This window comes from Cloeon dipterum, chromosome 4 (genome assembly GCF_949628265.1).
Source record: "Cloeon dipterum chromosome 4, ieCloDipt1.1, whole genome shotgun sequence".
In the NCBI taxonomy this organism is placed as follows: Eukaryota; Metazoa; Arthropoda; class Insecta; order Ephemeroptera; family Baetidae; genus Cloeon; species Cloeon dipterum.
In genome coordinates, this window is record NC_088789.1 from 13,512,100 (window position 1) to 13,535,285 (window position 23,186).

Genomic DNA, 23,186 nt, shown 5'->3' on the forward strand with positions numbered 1-23,186 from the left:
ACGGCATATTTTGCAGCAAGATTCGAATACTGGAAAATAAAAATCATTTGCTTGGTTTGAAGAAATTTCATGACTCATCCTGTTCGTTGATGAATCAGTTCAAATTAACATTCTGAGCGTTGTATTGATTCTCAAGTTGGTGGTAATACTCGTTCCCCGTCGATTAGAGCACGATGCTTTATATGAGCAATCAAGAAAAGTTGCGAATACGCACATTCCTGCTATCGCAAGTCTGGCAAATTCTCCGGGGAAATTATTGTAATGATCATTCTGATGCCAACTGATGCGAAGCAATAACAAACGTTTAGTGCTCTTATATGCGTCATAAATACGTCAGCACATCACTTACAAGTCTGCGCGACTTTCAGTGCCGATACAAATAAAAAAAATTGGGCTCGCCTAGCTAATAAATTTATTTGCGTCCATTGTCAATACTCGTAAACGTGGAGTCTGCTGTGTAAACAAGTTGTGGCATAAAATCCGATTTGCTGCTTCTCAAGAAGGCTAATAATTTAAGAGGCGGGCGAGTTGAGCACACACACACACACAACAGAGTGAAATAATATATTGATGTCCCCGCCGACGAAGCTAAAATATTTACTTTGGGCGGCTCACAGCATTTTCCTCGCTCTCACGCAGGGCAGGAGAAAAGTCAGAGGAGAAAGAGAAAACAGATAGAGAGAAAGGCATAGTGATATTTTGTACGTTGCTCAAAGGAAAACGAACGACAGAATTATGATATCATCGAGCGAGAGCTTGCAAGCTGCTCACCCGCCTGGCTACAACAATGCAATGAAAAATCAATTTGACATATTATGAATCGAAGAAGCAGCGCGAAGCTATATTGCACTGACTTCTCATCAATAATAGCCGACGCGAGAGCAACATCAAAAGACAAGCTGGTGTTCTTTTTGTTTACACGTTCTCTATCTTTATATTTTGACTATGTGTGCTGGAAAGAGAAAAATGATGAATTCAATCCGATACATCACTCTTGTGCCTGAAAGATGTGCTGCGCGTCTCCTCCGCTGCGATAGACCTCTCCGCCTCTTGCCAATGTCTTTCTTATTTCTCTCACGGCGCATCACTCCCGCCTGCTTTTGGCTCTTGGTGTGTGTGTACGATGAGCTCGTTGCTTGATAAAGTCAAAATGCGGGTGGATTCATCACGGCTCCAAATGGTTGATGTGCACACGGCTTTATCTCGAATTTCAAATCCTACTTGGCCTCGCCGCGCGTCTTGTGAACAAATATGATGGGTTCGAGTGATAAAGTCAAAGAGTTTGTCTTGCCTTGGAACGCATGCTAAGGAGCAAATTGAAAAATGAGTCTGCAAAAAGCACTTCTCAGTCTTCAGCCTCAAAGGTCGCGTTACCCAAGGAAACTCTTTGTCTTGTGCGAACAAGAGCTCAACAGCACTGTAATTGATTCCATTTAAACTATATTAATTAAAATTACTATTTACTGCTAGCAAATAATTGATCCAACCAAATGCATTAATTATAATAATTTGAAATGATGGTTTTAGCGGTGTATCCTCAAATAAAAGGCAAAATTAATATTTCATTATGGTTATACAGGTAAAGGGAGATAGGTTATATTGAAAAAGTTTCAATCACGGAGAGCTGGGCAAAGTAATTGAAAAATTCAATAAACCCCCTTCTCGCGCTAAATGGGGCCAATCTTGTCGGTGCGAGAGTGCAATGAAGCTGGGCAGAAGCACCACAGCTAGGCTCTTAAATCAAAGAGAGCCGACGGAAATAAAGGACGATCGCAAGAAAGAGAGCTCACCAGTGGGGAAAAAGTGTTCCAACTTTTCTCTCTCTCTCTCTCTCTCTCTCTCTCTCTCTCTCTCTCTCTCTCTCTCTCTCTCTCTCTCTCTCTCTCGCTCGCTCTCTCGCTCGCTCTTTGCGCGAGCTGCCTGCCACAATGGTGCGGATTGGTCGCAAACACCAGCCCATAAATCAGTCGAGCGAAAAAAGCACAGACACACACACACACACTCTTGCTGGATGTGGCGACTCCGCCAGGCCAAATGTCATTATTCAAATGTCCCGGCCTAATTGATTGGTCCTGTCATCGCCTTGTGGCTTCGCGAAAGCAGCTTTATTCTTTCACTTGCCTCAAGTGTGCATGAGAAGGAAAAATGGCAAAGCTTGGATTAATTTTGCTTTTACTTTTTGCTCGTATAGGGTCGTATCGTGAACTCGAGGATACAACAGCGTTTTTATATGGCTCGTGTGTAAAAAAAATTCGTCAAAGCAAAGAAGGAGCAAATGTTGGCCGACGAAATATAGCATTTCAGCCCTTAGGATCAGTTACAGTGATACATAAATCTACCACCAACTCTCTGAAACGGCTTCATTCACTCATTGTTAGAAGAAAAATTGCATTTAGCTTAGTGCAATTGTTTCATATCTGGCAACACATTATCATTCGACAGTGTTGCACACAAATAAAAGTGGGAATATAGTTGAAGAAAACATGCTAGTGCGGGAATATATTTTCAAAAGTTAGGCCCATTTGTCTCCTTCTCTTTTGAATTGTGTCTCCACAAAGTCAATAAAAGTGCATTTAAGATGAAAGAAAGGAAGAAAGTCTAACCAGGTCGGACAAAAAGTTGGCGGCTCGATCGCCAAACCGGGAGAAAGAGAGGAATGCATTAGCACAAATTGCGCGGAACCAAAGGAGGAAGGAGACAAAAGTCGAAGCAGCAGTAACAGAGTGGGGCAGTCAAAAGACGACGTACGAGGAAGAAAGTGTATGCAACCCCTTTTGACTTCTGCTGAGTGAATTTAATGCGAGGCAGTAAAAGCGGCCATGAAAAGAAACAATCGGTTCAAAGTTCTGCTGACGCCCAATTAGGGGGGCGTTTGTCTTTTCCCCAACTTTTTGCGATTTTCCGCTTAATTTTTTGTGCTCAATCCACCAGCGTGCGGCATGATTTTTTTGTCCTGAGGAAGGATTTATTGGCCAAGTATTGACCCGGTGAGTTTATGGAGCAAATCTTTCGAGACGTTTTCACACAGCAGTAAATTCTGCCATCTTTTATTGAGAAAGCGCGCACGGCCGAGCACAAGCGGTGGATCGACGGGGAAAAAGAACAGTCACAATGGCCGCGCCTCCTCCATCAATGTCCATTTTATTAATGCGCCTTCCTGCTGTTTGTACTTGAATATTTCATCGGACGTCGCTGGCGTGAGTCTCGGGGCAATTTGCTTGTCACACAATCAAAACGCTGCTTAACTCTGTTCTGCGGGCGAGATTAATCAAAACAAAGTGGCTCTCTGTTGTGCGTTCCGCCCGCCGACCGTCGACGACAATACCAATTCTTGCAGTGGGTAATTGCAGAGAAAACAAACTTACCTCAACAGCAGCAGCAGAAACGAAGCCCCTGAGCGAATATCGCCGGCCCACCGTGTGTTTCCATTATGCTAATACGCCGACCGCCTCCTCCCCGACCGATCAATAAGTTCATGTTTGGCACCGGCAATTTCAATCAGGCGCTGAAAGCTGAAAGTGTCTAAACGTGTATATATACTGGGCATTGTGTTTTCTCTCCTGCCGATAGAGTAAATTATGCTGGTCCTTCATCGCGTACGAACCGCTTAAACGCGTGGGAGTTCTATAATATGTTTTTGTTGCTCCCGACTGCACACCATAATATCTTCTTAAACCATTGTTGCAACTTTCGAGTGCATGATTAATGAGACGCATTATGCGGTGCAGTGGTTAAGCGGGCTTATCAACCGACGGTACTTATGAAACTTGAATGAAGACCAACAGAGCTAATGAGTAATTAATTTGCCATCTATTTAATCATAATTCATTTTGGCTTACGACACATAATTCAAAATGCAGCAAATAGCTTCTTCCAGCAAAGTAAATATTTAATCTGACTGTCTGCGAGAAACTTTTCTTAGAAATTGCTCTTGGTGTTATAATTCATAAATTAGCGCAGAAAAAAGCCAATAAAATTATTAGGGTTTAATAAAGTGGCAATGAACCGGGATATCCATTTATCTACCGTGCGAATTTTGAGGAGTAAATTGGATTGATAATTTTTTAGTAGCCGAAAGCTGGCGTTATGGTTCAATTAAATTAGAGCTCACAATCAGCAGCATTGCTCGCTGTTGTTGTGCAAACGCCATAAAAACCCAGAAAAATGTTGAATTCAATCAAATAGAATTTCATTGGTTATCATCATTGAATTTTTCGCTTTGTTTTCAATCTGTTGGTGGACAATTGAGACATTTTTTTTCAAAATGTAAACCCAACAAAACAACTATGTGATTATGCTACTTTAGGGGACGTGAAATGCATGCGATGGAAGAGCCTCATCAACTGTGACAATTAAATTTTCATCAGGCAACTACGGGTGCAAAACGTGAATGCATATAAATTCTAGTTCAGTACATGTTTTGTATTCCCATCAGGGGGTATTGATGAAAAGCACAGGCAATTTTTTTTATTAGAGTTTCGGTCCGAGTGCTTTGTAAATATTTTCCATCAGTATTAATATGTATCCGTTCGTGTGCGCTGCGCTGACGCTGACTAAAAAAGTAGCGCATTCCAGTCAGAAAATTTGATCCGATTAAACTGTTAGCTGGCGCACTCACACTAAACTCTCATTTTATTCGGACGTGCGAGCGCTAATTTTATCATGCACCAGGCCCAGTTTTAGTAATGCATTAAACAACAATGCCAGCAGGTATTAATATTGTTTATTCGCGCAGGTATATGGAAATATGCGATGTGTGTGTGCAAATTGTGGCCGGCCATAATATTATCCGTGGAGCAGAGCGGCTATTCAAACACGATTCGCCTGGCCGGGGTTTGATAATGCTAGCAGACCTGATTTACACTGCACTACTCCCGCGCGCGCTCTGCTCTGTGTGCGGGCCAATATTTATTTTACAGCCCGTGCTGCCGAGCCACTATCATTGCTCCACCAACTTTGGCCAATAAAGCGATTCATCAATTAATGTGTGCATCGACCGAGGTCACGAACAGCAGCGAGAAGTGCATTTCGAGGAAGAAGTGCTTTACGGCCTCGCTGCTTGTGTCAAACTGGACCGCACATGATGACTTGATAGTCTTCACAAACAGTTTAAATGCCCATTTTGACATTAATGTGGGATGTTGCTGCACTGCTCCGACCACGGAAGGCGCCCCCACTCAATTAAATAGACACTTGGGAGCAATTTCTGGTTTACGAACCTCGTTACTGTTTGTAATTTCTGCAATTGAAATTATGACCAGTTCCGTCAGTAGGAGATGATAATAAAGGATGATCCCCTATGTATTCACATAATTATAGACCTTCAGCAAATTGCTGTTGATTTTTTACAGCAATAGAGTTTCTGTTAATATATGCTTAGCCATCAGGGTAGGGACCTCTAATTGAAACTCACATTTTAATCATTCCTGCATATGAATTTTATTCTCAGTGACATTTAAGTACTTCCCATAATACACACATATAGAATGTAAATTTTAAAGAATGATATCTAGAGCATGTTGGAGAATTTTTCCTCTTTCTAAAGCTCACATGCATTCCCGCAGACAATTAATTGAAGAGGTCGATTTATGATATCTGTTTTCTAACTGCCGGGACACGTATTCCCTTTTATTCCAATTTATCGAGCCCACATCTCCAATAATTTCGCAATGTTTGATCTGTTTCAGGTACGGTGAATCTGCGCACACAAATCTCCTTTTTCACATTCCCGACGCGAAGGCATTTGGCACGACGCTCGCAGATAAGTAGGGGAAAGGCCGGCTCGCGTATATTTCTCAAGTGGAAACCCCATCGAGCCCACATTTTTCAACGGAAAACGCCGTCATCGAAAATCGATTATTCGCAAAGCGCCTGGTGCGAACGAGATGCCGCTTGATAAATAGTTGATTCCACACGTTCGAGAGAGTAACAGATTTATCCGGCAAAACATGTGCGCGGCCCATATCAGGAAAAGAACACATATTGCCGCCGCCGTCGAGAAAGTGCGGAAAATTGAATAAAGCGCCGGCAGATCGCTGGGGACGAGATAAATTTAACGCACACACACGACTTGTTCAACTCGCTTTACGAGCGCCAGTACGTGTTTGCCAAATAAAAATTCCGCTCACACTTCTTGAGGGCGCCGCTACTTTTTAGGTGACAGTTCCAGTTGATTATATTTTAAAAGTGCACCGCAACCATAAAAGCAACGGTCAAAAAGCACCGAGAGCTGCGCTGGTGTTTGTGCATGCTTTCGGCCAGCGTCAGGAGCAGCAGAATTTTGATGTTTGCAAGGAAAGCCACGCACGTTCCAGAGCATAATCGTGCGCCGCCCCTGCTTTGTCTTTCATTTCGCTCTGCTGCGTGTTTTTCTTGCCACAAGAGCGAGGTGGCCGCGCGTCCTGTGCGAACACGAGCGACGCGTTTGTACATACGTGCCGCCCTTATTTCATTTTGACACGTCATATTTCAACGGAAACACGAGAATTCCTAGAACGTCGATCCGCTGTCTCTTATTCTGTCTCGCAATTTTGGTGCAGCTTTTGTCTCGACATCTGGTACAAAACATGGGGCCAAAAACGTGTTAATTGACAATGCTTTCCGACACCTGTTTTGTTGAACGTCTCCAGGTTCTATAGGCAGAACGCGGCAGTGCTGCACAGGATCGATATACAGTTTATAAGATAATCTGCAATTAATTTGGATTGATGGAGAACATTTAAAAATGTAAAATAATAGAAAGGACCTTAATTGACACAATTAAAATTCAAATTTTGCCAATTTTCTGCAAAAAGACATATTTGCTTAGCAGATAAGTAGATTTTTTCTTTTCGGCTTGACAAAGAAAGCTTTTTTAAAATAAAATTTTGTCCCTTTAAACCACATTTCACATTTTTTGAACTTGATGAACGTTCTTCTTGAATTTCCCTTTTTATGTTCTGCACGGGACGCTATCTGAATCTAAAAAACACGTCCCCTTGCCAAATCGAAACCTCCAACGTGAAAGAGTCCTACTTCTGCAGAAGCAAATAAAATTTTTTCATAAATCTTGCTGCAGCACCCTTTCAGTGTTTCTCATATTCCCTCTTCGCTGCGTTTATTACCCACTTTTGTTGTTCTCATCTTGGTCGATGAAACTCACTCTCTTGTGCGCACAGCGCCGCGTCCGCCCGCAGCAGCGAGTTTTATTGCTCTGGACCAGTGTAGTTCACTTGTTCAGGTGCGCATAAATAACCAGCGAATGCATACGCGCGTGGTGGTGCGTTATTGTTATCACATTTTTATGCAAATTGCACGCGCTGGCAACTTTTGCGAAGCTCGTATACATACCTTTTCGCGTTTCTTTGCGTCGGACCCTTTTTTATCACAGGGAATCGAGGTAGCGCTGTGGCTGCGGCAAAAAATAATAATAAACTTTTGGACCGAAATAATGTTTAGTGAACATTAATAATTCAAAACTTTTTTGCGCCACGCGCCTCTCCAATTGCTTTCCGTGCCACCGTGGCGGTCATATAATGTGATACTGTTGGTCGGTTGGGCGCTTTTGGTGCTGCCGGTTGCCTACACGGTCAGTTCTCTGCTCTGTGTGTGTGTGTATTAGATTATTTCTTGCGCCCCTGATGCGTGGCCAGCATTTTGTTTGCTTGTTTGTGGCTTGTCTCCTGCACAAACAGAAAATATGGACCGAGTTGCGGTTCGATAGCAATTCAGTGTATCGTTTAGCTGCGCTGAGTTACCGCTCTTTTTCCCTTGGCTTCCTCTGTCACAGCTGATAAACAAGGCTAAATTCGCCCCATTTATTCAGACCACGGAACATAAACATGGAACTGTAAATCCCCCAACCCTTATTTCATCATTTGTCTATATTTTATTCGAAATCAATAACACTCCCTTAGGATAATTTTTGATATCCCATTCTATCAATAATTATTGTTTGTGTCATACCCTTTGTTTCCGCCTGGCATTTGACTTCAAAAAGGACTTTTTCCTGCTTCCTTTCCCGGAATTGGCGCAGCTCTTTCGATTGATTCGACAGCACTCGCCCCTTGCATGGAAAAGCGTTGGTATTTGAATGTTGAAGTATACATTAACCACTGTACAGGAATCGCAAAATCAATTTCCCTTTTCTTAATAGGCTCCTCAAGCCGCAAGTCTTTTGCATCGATTTGACATAAAAAACGAGCGGGAGCGTGGTGAGACTCATTTTACTGGTCAATAAAAGTGCCAGCAAAGCGTCTATTAGAGGCAAGAAAGGGGTCGACTGGAGATGTTGTGCTGATTGGGCAGGCCCGGCCGCCTGACGAGCTCGGCAGCCCCAAAGCAAACAGCAACACGGTCAACCAGCAGCAAGCACCCCTCGCAGCTTGCTGGCCTCTCGTCACCAAGTGGGCGCATCTCGCCCGCAGAAGCAGTGATTGGCACGGACGCCGGTCTGTTTATTTGTACCGAGCGGGGCTTGCGCGTTTTAATCTGTCTAATTGCGTGTGCACCGGCATCCATCGGTAAACTTTTGATCGCCAGCCGAGCGAGCCGGCCCTCATCAATGTACCCGGCCGTGAGTATTATTGTTGACACGGAGCGTTGATTGCGAGCGACTCCCTCGCCTTGATTGCTCCGGTTAACTACACCACACATGAGCGCAGTTTAGAGCTGCTGTGAGCGGCATATCAATACACGTGACTTGATCTCGCCATCTGCTCTCGCTGCTGGCCCACCGACCGACTGATCTCTCCAGGTCACCGCCAATTAGACATCCTGGCCACCGGGTCGTCTGAAACACACACCGCAAAATTATTGCCACCCGACTCGAGTTTGACAATCGAAAAGTGAGATCCGACGGCGGATGTCGCGACTGGAGAAATACGATGAGTTATATATACAGCTGGGATATTGTTTGGTTTTCGGGGAAATTGAATTCCACGCTCGCGAATGGGAAACAATTTTCCGCGTGCTATAGCATCTCATGTGGCTTGGCTGTCAGCGCGAACTGATATGGTTTGAAAAGCCGCTAACGTTTCCCAGAGGCAGAATAATGTTTTTCGGATTTGTTTTACACTGTTGCTCTAAACAACAAAGTAACAGTTTATACATAGTTTGAGAAAAAGATATTTTAGAAAACATGTATGTATTCTTAACACGTAAAAATATGCTTTTTTGATGTAAACCAAACAGCAATAATCAATTAAAAATTTTATTCCTCACAATTCAATGCCCCTCAAGGATACGATGAGCGTGCCGAATTTGACGTTGCGCACCCTATTACGTTGTTCAAATTGCATCATTCAAGATTCTACTGGTATAATTTTTACAAGGGGAGCATACAATTAATAACAGAACATTGACAGGCCCTTCAGAGGCAACAAAATTGCTGAAACTTCTTTTTTTCTGTATACAAGGCAGGCAAAGTTTCCAGACAAAACCGTCTCCGCTGTGAGAAAGTAATTCAACTCTATATAGAAGTCGCCTTTCCCTGAACAACACACACAATTTAGTCCCAGAGAATGACTTTCAAAATTCTCCCCTTAATGGGAAAATAGTTATCAACGTATGCGAGAGCGTCCTCGTTGTCGTCGCGAGCAAGCGGGATAATTTAGTAGAAGCTCCACTCCTTCAATATTCATTCTCCGCACTGAGGATCGCCGTGAGATTTATTACTGTATCATCATCATTTAGCCCGCGAAATGGGAAGAAAATGAAATTTTTTCCTTCTCAACACACTCCGCTTCCTTCGCCTCGGCGAGAAAACGTCTCTGAAAGCGGTTAGGAATTTTCCCCGGTAGAAAGGTAACAAATCGCGCCCTGTGGGAGAGTAAATGTGCTGCGTATATACTGTATGTACGCGAAATCGCAAGCGAAGAGCAAAATGGATTACGACGAGTGAGAAAGAAAAAGTCGGCTCGCCCGCTATAGTCGCAAGGGTCTCATTTATATTGCATAAACAGCAAGCGGGTGGGCGGGTGGCGTGTGGCGCGGCAAATTTCCAATTTTATCGATTTCGGATATGAATTCTCCGCGAAGGCATTGTTGCTCAAGGCGGCAATAAAGGGTTGGAATAATACTCGGAGGACTGATAAGGCCACGTGCGTTTTCCTCCGGTCAATTATTCTCAGAGGATATGACCAAATTGCACTGAATGTGTTATTTAAGCACAAATATCGCGGGGCGGGCGCGAATTTGAAACGAGGGAGGGTTTGAAAGCATCATAAAAACTAACACTGCTCGTTTATATGTTATTTGTAAGCAAGCCTGGTGCAGAATGTTCCAGATCTATGGCGGCGATCAAGGCCAGAGATTAATTTAACGTGAATGTTTTTGTCGGACCCAACACACAAAAAACTAATTGTGTCGGCGTTGGCTGGTGACATTTATGTACACACACAAATTAACACTACGCTGTTGGTGATGCCAGATTAGCTTGTTTTTATTTCACGGCAGTGTCGATTTCTGTGTATTTTTCTTGAAAAACACCTACGTACAGTAAATCACAATTTTTGCGGCAGATAGAGCACGCTTTCTAACTTGGGGACAGAGGCGGCAGAAAAAAATAAGCAAACGCAGAAATTGTAATTTGTGCGGTGCAAGCGGACCAACAACAAAAAACCTGAATTTCAAAAGCGAGAGACGCAAACACACTCGGTGGCACGGCGTTTTTTGCCAAATATAAACGGCGGCAAAAAGAGATTCCGCGCATATGGAATTATTCATAACCGCGCGCGCGCGCCAGCCCTAGGTTGATAATCCCTGAGTAAGTATGCCTCGTGTGCATGTGTTACGCTCAAGACCCGAATATGTGTCTTAAATGTTCCAGACTCGACATTTTTAATATTCCTTATTTCTCAGACCCGTCATTGCGCGGTGAAACGTATATATAATCTTCGACAGTGCTAACACTCTGCTATTATTTTAACAAAAGTATTAACACGTGCAGTGGATTTGAGCATCAACTCTTCTATACTTCCTGTTATACAACAAGTGTGTCGTCTCATAGGATATGAACATGGATTAAATGTCCCATTGATTTGTGGGCAAAATTTTATTTTTCATTAATGGAAATCTAATGCGTTCATGGTTCATGGTGACACCTTCGATATGGCAAAAGCATTTTTAGATCCAAAAAACTTCCTATTGAATTAAAAATTAAATTCACTGCTTGATGGAATAATAATAGAGCGCTCAATTTCAAAGCTTGGCAACACATCAGGTCTTGTAAGTTTTACAGCGCAAGACCAGGTCTGGGGCGTACAAGAAGCAAAGAAGAAAAGAAATTGAAAAATATCATGTCTTAAAAATTCAAGACCCGGCGGTCTTGTACGTTTTCGTGTCTTGAGCGTAACACGTGCATATCAACCAAAAGAAGGCAGAACTTTCTTTCGACTGAGACGAGAGGAAGGAGTGGAAGATTTTTCAAGGGAAGCTTTTTACACACGCCAGAATTTAATATTCCCCCGCGAGCCTGCGGCTGATAATGATTGCACGCCAGAGCATTTAAAAGCGGGGCGGCATTCGCGCTGAGAGTGCGAGGATCAAGCTACTCTCGCCTGGATACGCTCAATGAGGCGCAGCCCGGGGCATTTCGAGTTTGCCCAGCGGCCGTTAAGCCCGGTGAAAAGAGACCGATCTCGGCCTGTTTAGAACTTTGCGTACGCACACATCTGCCCCGGCATATTACTCTCAGCAGCCGCCGAGGAAAAGTGTGCACCCCCTCTTGGCCACCAGAGTCAAAGACCTCGGTGCCGCATGTGAGTGGAAGTTGGTTCTTCTGCCATGTTCCTCGCGGTCGTGTTTCTATGTCTGGGAACAGTGGATCACTTTTCAATATTATTCTCAGCGCTGCATAAACAAACAGAGATTCCAGCAGGCGTGTCGTTTCACCAAACACAAGAATTTGACACCTAGCTCCGCCAAGGCGATAATGAGAGACATTAATAGCTTTGAATAGGGGCTGCCTGTTTGAGTTTGCTACCTTCGAGAGCTGTTAGCTAACGCACTCTGCTCCCAAAACCAAACACGGACCCACGCGTTTGTTCAATATTTGGCATTGAATATGCGTATGAGCAGGAAATCAGTAAATTGAGGCTTTGACCTCTACGCATACACATACATCTCGGAAACACATTTCCGATCAGGAAATAATTGAAAGCTCATTTTAATTATTTGTAAACCATGACATATACTTTTTTTGTATCATCGAAAATAATCACGAGATCCGCAGTATAAATATTTATTTTTATGCAGCTGTTTCACTATAATAACCAAAATGTTTTGACGGAGTTTGATTTGTTTGCGAATTTCATGCGGCCTTTTATGTATTACAAATATGTCAATAGAATTTCACCCACAAAAAGCTTTTGGTAAATTGTTATTTTGATTTTATTCAAAGCAAGAATAATGAAAGTCATTTATCGAAAGTTGCAAGCAGCATCAGACTTTTTTTACTTCATAATCCGAAAATCTCGCTGAGAGCTGATTGGCGGGATGTGCATGGAGATCGAAAGTGGTCAGCGGCCGAAAGCTGGATTTGAGCCAACTAGCAAGAGCACACAAACAAACGGCAAACACCAGACGCGCGGCCACTCTCGTTCAACAATCGCAACTACCAAGAGAGAGTATACGAACAGCGCGCGCCGAACGAACGGATGGAGCAACGAAGGGAGGAGATTTATAAGTATATAGTACAGCAGCAGCCAGGCCGCGCATTCATATGCATGCGGATCGCACGCTCTCGGCACTTTGGTGTGTAATGTTTTAATATTCGCACCAGAGTGGTTGCTAACAAAAGTGGTGTGCGCGTTGAGCGCGCGGCGGCGGCAAAAAAGCAGGCTGCACCGGCATATAGGCAACACGCGCAACACAACTGGAATATCCAAACACACGAACTAACTAACTAGCAAAAGGGAATTGCAGGAGTCGTGTTAATGCCCGTGTTTTGTGCAAATGGACGGGTGGGTGTGCTCGACAGAAAATTATCTCTCCTAGCAGTTTTAACTCACAGCAGTCAGGCCGACTGGTCTGTTTGCATGGTTGGCAGGAGGCGCGCGCTTATGCGATGCTCACTCTCTGCATAAATTTGTAATCACTTTGGTGGTGCTCCGGGTGAACAAGAAGAGTGACTCGCTACACCTTTGTTCTCTGCACTAGCTCTCGCCTTTGTTTCCAAACATTGTTCCCGTTAATTTAATTTCAGTCTTGGAAACTTAGTTTCTAAAATCAAGGTTTTTACTCTTCCAAAAAGTAAAAAATATAATTCAAAGCGAAGTGAATAAAATACAGATTTTAAACTCGTTCATTCTGTAGCATTAGAACAAAATTGCTCTGCTCGTACTTCTTCGTAATACTATTGCCTTTGCAGCGAAAAGCTCCTGTTTTCCACTGCTTATATAACGCAGTCCCACCATACTGTTTCGTGTTTTTTGTGTCGCAGAAGGCCATAATCTCCTTTGCAGCGAAAGAAGGGATAAAACCGCTAACTTTAAAGCGTTTTGTCGCTTGAAATGTTTTAAAACTACTTCCTAACTAGTGCTGTACGAGGAGTTTATCCATAGATTTGTGAAGACGTGTGCTCATTTTCTTTTCGTTTGAAATAATATTTATAATATTAAGCGAAAATGTTTCCCAGATTTAATATTAATTTCACCATTCATCAGCCAAAGAGGCTATAGCCTACCTTATAAGGTGCTCCGTTTGAAAACAAATGAATGTGTAGACTTTAAAAAATTGTAATATTGATGCTCGTTTATTTTGGTGTACCATATATCACATGCTGGAGAGCAAGCTGTCGATATGAACAGTTACCGTAATAAAATTCCGTAATCTATTTTGTGTACAATATACCGCATTGGAAATTCATTACGAGATAAAACATATTTGTCGAAACATTCTAGTTCTACCTCAATGAAGAATAAACAAATATTAATTAGCTTGTTAATTAAACGATACATTACCCTCTGTCTGCTATACTGATGTTAATAATTTATTAAATTTCAATGTAATACTCGTCAAAACTTTACCGCACGCTATTCGAAGAGCTGGGTGTACAACGTAATACACGAAAAGCACGCCGGTCAACTGGCAGCCGCAAACAATTGACCGTCGGAGTGCAATTTGAGGCCGGGAGCACACCTGCCAAATAATTAAAATCGCTCCCGTGCACTGGCAGCTGCTGTTTCGTTCGCCAGCCTAATTAACAGCAAAGCTTTTTTGTCCCACTGACCGAAAGTGGGCAACACAATAAATGGACCGGGCCCGCGAAACTCGGGGATTTCGGTGCGCTTTGCTTCTCGCCCGGACGTGCTGAGAGCATTTTAATTAATCTGCCCGCGCTTGCTGCACTGCTAGCAGTCGGCAATTTAATCTGCACGGGGAGCGAATTTTGCTGCGACGAGCAAGCAGATTAAAATCTATAGTGTGCATGCAACAGTGGCGCGAATGCAGAAAAAAGTGAGAGCCAGCGCCGATTTATTTCCGCCCGTTGAGTGGCCTTTTGCAAATTATTTTCTGCACTAATGGGCTGTGGGCTTCGCACAAATAAATTACCGTCCCATTTGCATTCCGCTGCCGGATTTTCTCGCTGCCGAGGAGGTACTTTCCTTGTGCTAATGAGGATGCTGGAAAAACGGCTTTTGGGAGCACCAGTTGCAATTAAAATCTTTAAACGTATTATGAATTCACTGCTCAACGCCACTGCGGTTTTCCTCAAAAAGTTGTTTCCGACTCCAAAAAGACCAAGTTTGTGGGATAATTGCATTTGAGTCACAAATACTGCAATTTTTTACATTTGTAAAAGAGAAACTAAATTTAGGAAAGAGGCTTAGTAAAGCTCAAGTTCACGTAAAGTCCTTAACTCACCGCTATAGAAAACAACAAACCTCTTCATCAAGTTCTGACAGTTTAATGTGGTGCGTATAATTTCCGTCCGTTCAGATACTGTCCATTTATCAAGCAGTGCGAGCCATGTCATCGCCTGAAGAAACACAATAGGCGAAAAACAATTTAAATTTTCTCCAAAACCATAAAACCCATTCTCATTATCGGCTTCGTCAGAAGTAAGCCATAAATCACCGCGCAACGCAACCAGTTGGTCAAGCGGTTCTAAATTATCGAGATTCGTTTTTTGACAACGTGCATAAATAAATCGAAATTTATTGCTGTGGCTCGTGGACTCGCGTCTACAGGAGAAACCGGAAAACAATTTCACCTCGGTTTGTGCCCGATTCGCCTCCTCGTCGAGTTTTGTGGCTGACCATTTTGGGTGATCATTCAGAAAATGAGCCTGGTGAGAGTGTGCACCAAAGCAGCGGCGGTAGCGACTCGTTTCGCTTTCGTGTGTGCTCCACACCTTCCTTCTTGTGGCCGAACATTTTGTTTTACTGCACTTGTTGCCGCCGCAGCACTCAACAAACGGACGAACAGCCTGAAAGACTCTTCAGAAGATGGGGCAAAATGGCTCATTCGTGAGAAAAGTTTCAGTTATCTTAACACGCCAATACTTATCAACGCCTTTTGGGTTAGGAACGTATGTTCCTCGTAGCATTTAATTCTTTCAACGCACGAAATTCATATATCTATTAAAAATATTAATATGATTATTGCGTTGTGTTTAAAATGTTTACAAACCTACAAGAATAGTTTATCATTTATCTAGATCTCTTGATTTGGTTAAAGTGAGTTAGGCAATGACTTGATAACATTTCATTCGTTCAGAAGTTTTCTATTGCACTGTTACCAACTATAGGGAATTTGCAACAGCATGATTGTTAAATTTGAAGGTCCAAGTGACGTGTGAGTTTAGGTCAAGCAACACATGCCCCACAAATAAAATTATCACTCAAGTGTGCACATGCCAATTTGCATATACATTCATAATTTCCCTTTCAACACGTTCCACTGCCAATTTGTAAAATTGCAATCGATGTTCTATTGATCCAAGTAAATTGTGAAATAATGCATTAAAAAAGATGTGACCTTCAAAAGACGCCTCTTCAAAAGCGAGATGATTGCTTTGAAAAATGGGAAAAATATAAATCCCTCCCCCCTTCAGTAATTGAAAACACTTATGCCAGATTTAATAGGCTTGATTACAGGTTTGGTGGTTGCTTTTCTTTTTCTGGACGCTGCCGAGCGATTCGTATGGCGTTTTAGTGGCACGCAAATCGGCGGCTCCTCTGCGTGCTTTACCGCTGACCACGAGAACGCCATTAAAATAATAATCGCCGTCACTTGGGTCGAATTCTTGATGACAAATTGAATTTTTTTGTTTGAAACGACACCGGGGGTGCCGCAGATTAAATTGGTAATAACTGGATCACGTGCGGAGCTGCTTATTTTGCCGAGGCACGATTCGTTGCGAGTCGATTTCCATCTCCCTCCATGCACATACACTCGCAACTAGCTGCACTCTAATTACGATAATCCTGCCGTCCTGCCGAATTGTTTTACAATAAGTGTTTTCTGATTATCATACACGCCCCCAAAAGCGGAACCCGGCAATTTGCGATGAGATAAGGGCCATGTTCCGTTCGAAACGCACATAGCTATCGAAGGCGGAGTGATCGCACTGAAATTTATGTTTTCGATAAGTGACTTTTGTACCTTATAATTTGTATTTCGGTATCTCCCCTTGGCATTTCCTTTAAATCCTTTTTATTTTCAAGATTTGCAGGATAATCGAAAAGGCTACAATTTGCTGCATTGTTGTATATTGGATCAAAAAGACACATTTGACATTTGTAAAATTCTTAGCTGATGCCTATTGATTTGAATAATAGCAGAATAACACCCATTTACAAGTGCACTCATAAATTAAGTCATGAAGTTTTTTGCTTATTTTAAGAGCTACTGATTAGTTCACAAAAGAAAGCTATAAAAAGTAATGTTCCAGAGTCGACCGGAAAACTTTTGGGCGCACAAGGTGTGTAATCAGAAGTACGAAGGCGAAAGATTTATGGCCACCGAGGATGGCTAATGATCTCTAATTCATTTTTCCCATAAATAGAGAGCATTTTTGGCAAAGCGCGCCGCGCACGCACATATTAAGGGCCATTAAAGGCGAAAAGCCGGAGCTTGCCGCTTTCAACCTCGACGGCTCATTAATGGGCCTATACAAGTCATTAATTACACGATTTTTCTCACATTTATACGCTCACGCGTATGGGGTATGCGAGAGGCGATTGTGTTGTTAGGTGTCTGCGCACTAATTGACCAGTATTAAAGTACGATTTGTTAATCGCGCACCGATTTTCGGGGCCGACGCTCCATGTGAAAAACGAACATAATGGGGGCGGGCAAGGCCTTTGTGAGAAATTTGACTTATTGCCCTTGCATATTAATCATTTGGCTGACTTTTCGTCCGTCTTTCGATTGATGGTGATGCAAATTGCGAAAAATTAACTCGGCCTTAAATTTAAACATTCCGACCTTCGCTCTCTCTCCAATGAGGAGAAATGCACTCTTCGGCTTTTACAGAGGGCAAAAATATTTTCAATTTTTACTAATTAGGTGCCGTTGCTTGTAAATAACGCTTCTGGCAGCACGATGTGGACGGGCAAATGTGCACACGCAGGCTGTAATCTGCTCAAATCACCTCTGATTGACTCGCTCGCGCCGAAAATGTCCGATCCATCCATGTGCTGGGCAGCCTGGGCAGCGTAAATTATTACGATCACTTTGCCGCGCACGCAGGATTACGTAGCATTTACATTAGTGCTCGGCCTGAAAATGACAGTCAATCGCGCGTCGAATTTTTAATCCTGGGTGCGCCAAACCGAAAATATCAGACGCGTCAAAATAGTGAATTTCGCTCACTCCTTGCTCATTATCACTCGTCATTTCTATTTGATCGGAGTGGAGTTTGCTACAGATGAATTTATTCCTATATGTTACTCTGAGTAATTAATCGCGGATATTGTGATAATTCTAGGAATCAATCAACGACTGAAAATGTTTATTCAGCAATTAAAATTAGTCCAAAAATTGTACAGTTTCAGGGAAGGGATTTTCAACTTTCATAAAATTATTTGGGTTGGCAATAAATAATTCAAATTAATTGATCTGTTTGCCATCCTAAATGCGCACTCAAAACCGAATTCTGAGAACTGTAAAATTTAACTGAACTTTGTTTGTTTTGATTCATAAACTGATTTCTTTCAAAAGCAACTAAAAACAATGCTTACTAAATGGAATATGAAAATAAAACTAGAAAAAGACAATTCGAAAAATTTGAATTTCTTCCTTGAAATCATTAAACTTCCTGCAATTAAACTAGCACAATGAACAATTTTGTTTCAAATACTGAATATGTGTCAAGCTTTATATGTATGTGTAAACACGGAATATTTAGCATTATATGGAAATAACGTTTAAATCGAAGAATCAACCAACCGGCTGTCAGCAGAGTGTGTTTGCCAGTTCAACGCGTCCATGACGCGGAGGTAAAAAATTATTTCCCGTGCGGCCGTCGGCGGTGAATGTTTCGTTTTACCATATGAAGTGTTTACGGTATACACACCTACAGCACAAAAAGCATGCTTCCTCGCGCGCCGTGTTTACATGGCTAATAATCAATCTATTTCACAGCGAAAGCCGCTCGCGAGTTTTTATTTAACATTTTTCCCTCTCGCATTGGAGCGTACGGGTACATTTATTTGTAAACATGAGCCGTGAAGCAACATGGCTTTGTATTGTATGAACACACATTCATTCGCCACAAGACTTGAAACTCACGGATAAAGTATCGTGGAAATTCATCACGTGTAAGAGAATATGCGATAGATTTGTGTTCAGAAGGGGATTTTTTTATTCTTCGTCCGCTTTTAAGTCTGAGCGGACCTGCCTCCAGAAGTGTGCATACGTACGTACACATGCTTTTGAGTGCGAGAAAGGGGCGAAATGTATGCGAGTGCCTTGGGCAGGAGCGGGCGAAAGAAGAAAGAATGAAAGGAAAAGAAAGAGAGCGCCGAGACAAACATAAATCTAAACGGCGCTGGGGCCTTTTTCTGCGCACTTCTCCTTTTTCGCAGAGATTGAACGCTTTTTGCGTACTCTGTCGAGCGTGGTGTTGTTTTGGAGGTGTGCCCAGCACATGCCACAAACCATGTCGCTCGATGGGCGACCCATCACGATATTATCCTTAACTCTGAGAAATCTTTGATAGTTCAAAAAGAGCTGAGAGAAAACTTGTCCAAATTCTTACATTTTAGGTAATGAGCCTCAGCAAAATGTTTTCACTAAACGGTGTTCATAAAATAAATTTATATATGGTAAATGCGTTATCTCAATATTGTAAATTTTGTTAAACTATATCGTAAAAGTACAGTAATGTAGGGCCTGCTCAAAGGTGGCACTTTTCAGCGTCTTATGGACGAAATATTTATCGCTACCAAAGTATGTTTATCACGTCATAATTTTGTAAAAGCCGTAATTTTCAAACAAGATGGATTTTTTAAATATTCAATATTCTTGAAGGGGGGCTAAAATTGGCAATTAATAGATTATTTTTGGTCACTATCAAGAGCATTTTTGATACGGATTTTATTCAGTTTTTTTCTATGAGAAGAAAGCTGTGCGGCGATCGCCCAAAAAATATGGACTGGATTTTTTGTTTTTAAAAATTGATCAATTTTCATAGTTAAATATATATCTTTTAACTATAATGACCCATATGGTTAGGAAACTAAATTTTCATGTTCAGGTTGTTTGATGAAATAATTAATTTCTATCTGAAGAGATTTTGTTTACAAAAAATGAACCAATTAAAAAGCAGTGAGCACCGTGCAATCATTGTGTGGCAGGTGTTCGAATCTGCGCGATTCTCTTCGACTGTATGTGTAGTCAAAATTATGAGCCTGATTCCTGGAACCGACAGCGTAACCACTCTCGCGCCGGCACTCAGCAAAAAGCACCGCGCGATAATTAACCTGAGCGTCAAACGAAAGCTTCCGACGCGGAATAATGCATGTGCGGAATTAACATGGCAGGGCGATAACGAAACACGTTGGGTGCAATTAAGTTCACTCTACACACGGCACGAGCGGGTGCATCGAGGGCTGTTACCAGCAGGTGGCGCGTATTAATGCATCGGATTCGATTATTTGTTGGCTTGGAGAGCGTGTTTCTGGCATACAATAAAATGCACCCGCGGAATGCATTTATGAAGTTGGCCTGCATTTGTGGAGGATAGTGGGCGTGCAAAGTGCTTTCTGCGCTTCAACAGCCCAAGTCAACATCAATTGTTGTCGGTCGACGAGGGTTGTTTGTTGGACAAATTCATCTGGCGAAACGCGTATAGTTTGCCTTCCGCGCTTGCCCGCTGGACGACCGTCATTGCAATCAAATCACTGACGGTAGGATTGGAAGTTTGATTAATTATTTCTTGCTTGCGTGCGCTGGTTGGCTGGACGGCTCGGCGCAATTTTGTTTGATTAGGAATTCTGTTTGCCCGTTGGTACGTGAGTTCACGTTTTATCGGTCGAACAGGTATGCACCCGTTGCAAAATGTCAAAGGGACTCCTTTTTCTCTTTCTCTCCACGCTCACATTGAATTTCAATGTGACGAGACTTTAAGTGTTCGACGAGCGATCATTAAAATTATAAAATTCACACTTTCCTTTTACAAAATGCTTTCAACACTGGTTTCCGGAAGTTATGGTTCCATTCAAATATTTCGTTGCTACAGCTCTTTTCATGAAACGAATAATGCCGTGTTCTCTTAAGATCTTTCAAGGAATATTTCTACGTATTTTATTTTTCTCAAGTGGGTCTGTGGAAATTCTAAAAGTTGAATAAAGAAAGCAAGGGCAAGAAAGCACCGTAGAAGAGCGAGGGGTTGCTGTAGGATGTGCCCATAGATGGGTTGCAATTAATTGAGTGATACTCGCTCATAACATATCACGCTTCCTTTTAATGAAATATAAATCCAATTTCATCCCTTAACAACCCAATTTTACATTTCAGTGCAGGTGAAGCGCGGTTGCCTGGAGAAAAATAAGCTGCTCAAGCCGAAAACCTGCTCGAATGAAGGCACCTTACTCGCTTTTTAATGATATTTCCAGCGTGACTTATTTAATAATGAAACCGAGGGCTCGTTTTTCTATCATGTAAAAACACCTTTTCTCATCAGGCCGGCAACATTTTCGATCTCATTGTACATTGGCTATGCCGTGGTCATCTCCGCAGGCAAGCTAAGCTAAATTAAGTGTGTAAATTTTAATGTGGCAGCATGATATTTGAAAACCTATTGGCCACGTATTGAATGATGATCTACCTTGAAAACGGCATGAAATATATGATCTCTCTTTAATGCTAGAACAAAATTTTGCTTTTCTATGAATACTGGGAAAATGGATGAACTTCTAAGCTCTAGCAAAAGGAAACTTAACTATACATCAGTAAAATTATAAGTAAATCTTATCAGAAACTTCTACTACGTCTTTTCAAAAATTAATAATAAACTTTATGCACTGTAAATATAAGTTCAAAATCATCTATACACGCCCTCAGAGCTGACAGTGCGCTGCTCAAAATAGAAACAAAACCAAGAGGGAGAACACGCTGCAGGATTCAATATCTAAGGCTGAATGATGAATTTTGCTATACTAACAATACACCAATTTTGTCAAGTGCTTCGAACATCAATAACGCTTATGACACGGCCAAATCGTTCATGAACTAAATATACTTGAAGTACGCAGTGTGCCATCAAAATATCCGTTCTTTATAACACAGGCTTCGCTTCTCTACCATAAAAAATCGGAGAGGATATCTCCAAAATTGACCTGGATCATCGAGATTAACAACAAGATGAAGATATGACAACGATAATTAATTGATGAATAAATTTTTCGAATAAAGATTGATTTAACCCTAAAAAAATATTTATGGGTAGTGCCTTCAGTACTAACAATAAAGGCAAAGGCCGACAAAACAAAGTCTTTGTTTGACCCAAAAATGCTAATTTTATATATTTACATTGTATATCTTCAATATGTTTAGGAATTCACTTAAAAAATCCCATAATCTTGTTTGATTTCCCCGGTGCTCTGACGCTGCGGAATGAAATTCAATTCCTCAATTTAAAACGGATGGGAACATCACTCCATAAATCTATAATTTCAAACAGGGGAGGCTTGCCATGTAATACAAATTGCATCAGGCAGATAATTTTTCACCCCGCACACGCCTGGCTCAATGTATTCCCACAATATTTCCCGAAATTGCTCCTAGAGCCAAAAATGATAGTGCACGCTCGCTGGTAACATCGAAAAGCTCGAATTTCGCACCCCTGGCTGATCGAAAGTGCAGCTCTTACTCAGATTACGCCATGCAGGGGTGGTTTTTAAGGGGGTGGCACGCGGTCGGAGCGGCCCGCCGTCAGGAGAGAGAAAAAACGGCGGTGCGCGATAATAAATGTGGCAGGAGCAATCTTTTATTTGCAGTAAATTGCATTGTTGACACAACAATAGTGTCTTTTTGGCGAGTCATCTTGGCGGCAACAATATTCCGCCGAGACACATGCATGCACGTAGCAAGCACACATGCCACCCCCGCCGAAAAGCACACGCAAGAGGAGGGAAAATATATTGGATGGCGGTGGCAAAGCAGAAAAAAAAATAAACGAGCGAGGGGCATTTTGCTGCATCAGTGAAGCAATTTTGTTAAAATACGCGCACAAAAGTGCAAGTAGTGCTGCTTTGCTTGGCGCGATGCTCTCTGCCATTTTTATTTTCCTCCAATTTCCTCCTTTCATACACTCCATTTGATCCGTCGGTATCATTGGCCGGCTTTTTGTTTTGCAGCTTTTGCTCGACTGCAAGAGGTGCGTGTGCGGGGACCTGCCAACATTTTTCACACAGTGGGGGAGTGAAAAGGATAGTTTCTAAGATTTTCTGTAATCTAAAGTTTATTTAAGTAATTACACTGCCATGACAGGATGCTAGATTAAAACTAAAATGTCTATCACGCGTCTTTCATGAAATACATTTTTCTTTTATACAGTTATTAGGTACAATTTAGGTTAGGAATTTTTATTTTCCACTTCCCTTGTGCAATCTCAGTGAGCGCAATGAGGTCTAAAAAGCGCCGGCCAAAACAAAAGGGCTTGAAAAATGGCCCTTCGGACGGGAACAAAGACGCGCGCTCAGGATGAGATGCGTTTGGCGATGATGAAACACGCACACACTCCCCAAAAAGCTTAT

General features: G+C 42.1%; 1 protein-coding gene across 3 annotated transcripts in view; it reads left to right on the top strand.

Annotated features, from left to right (window-relative positions):
• LOC135942433 (lachesin-like) overlaps positions 1-23,186 on the top strand; it is a 120,520-nt gene that overhangs the window by 8,124 nt on the left and 89,210 nt on the right. The window contains exon 1 of one of the 3 annotated variants that reach the window (XM_065488551.1): positions 20,146-20,336. The exons of the other annotated variants lie outside the window; for them this stretch is intronic. The gene's annotated coding sequence lies outside the window, so the exon portion shown is untranslated. Of the gene's footprint in view, positions 1-20,145; positions 20,337-23,186 lie in introns of those variants that run through there. 3 annotated transcript variants of the gene reach the window in all.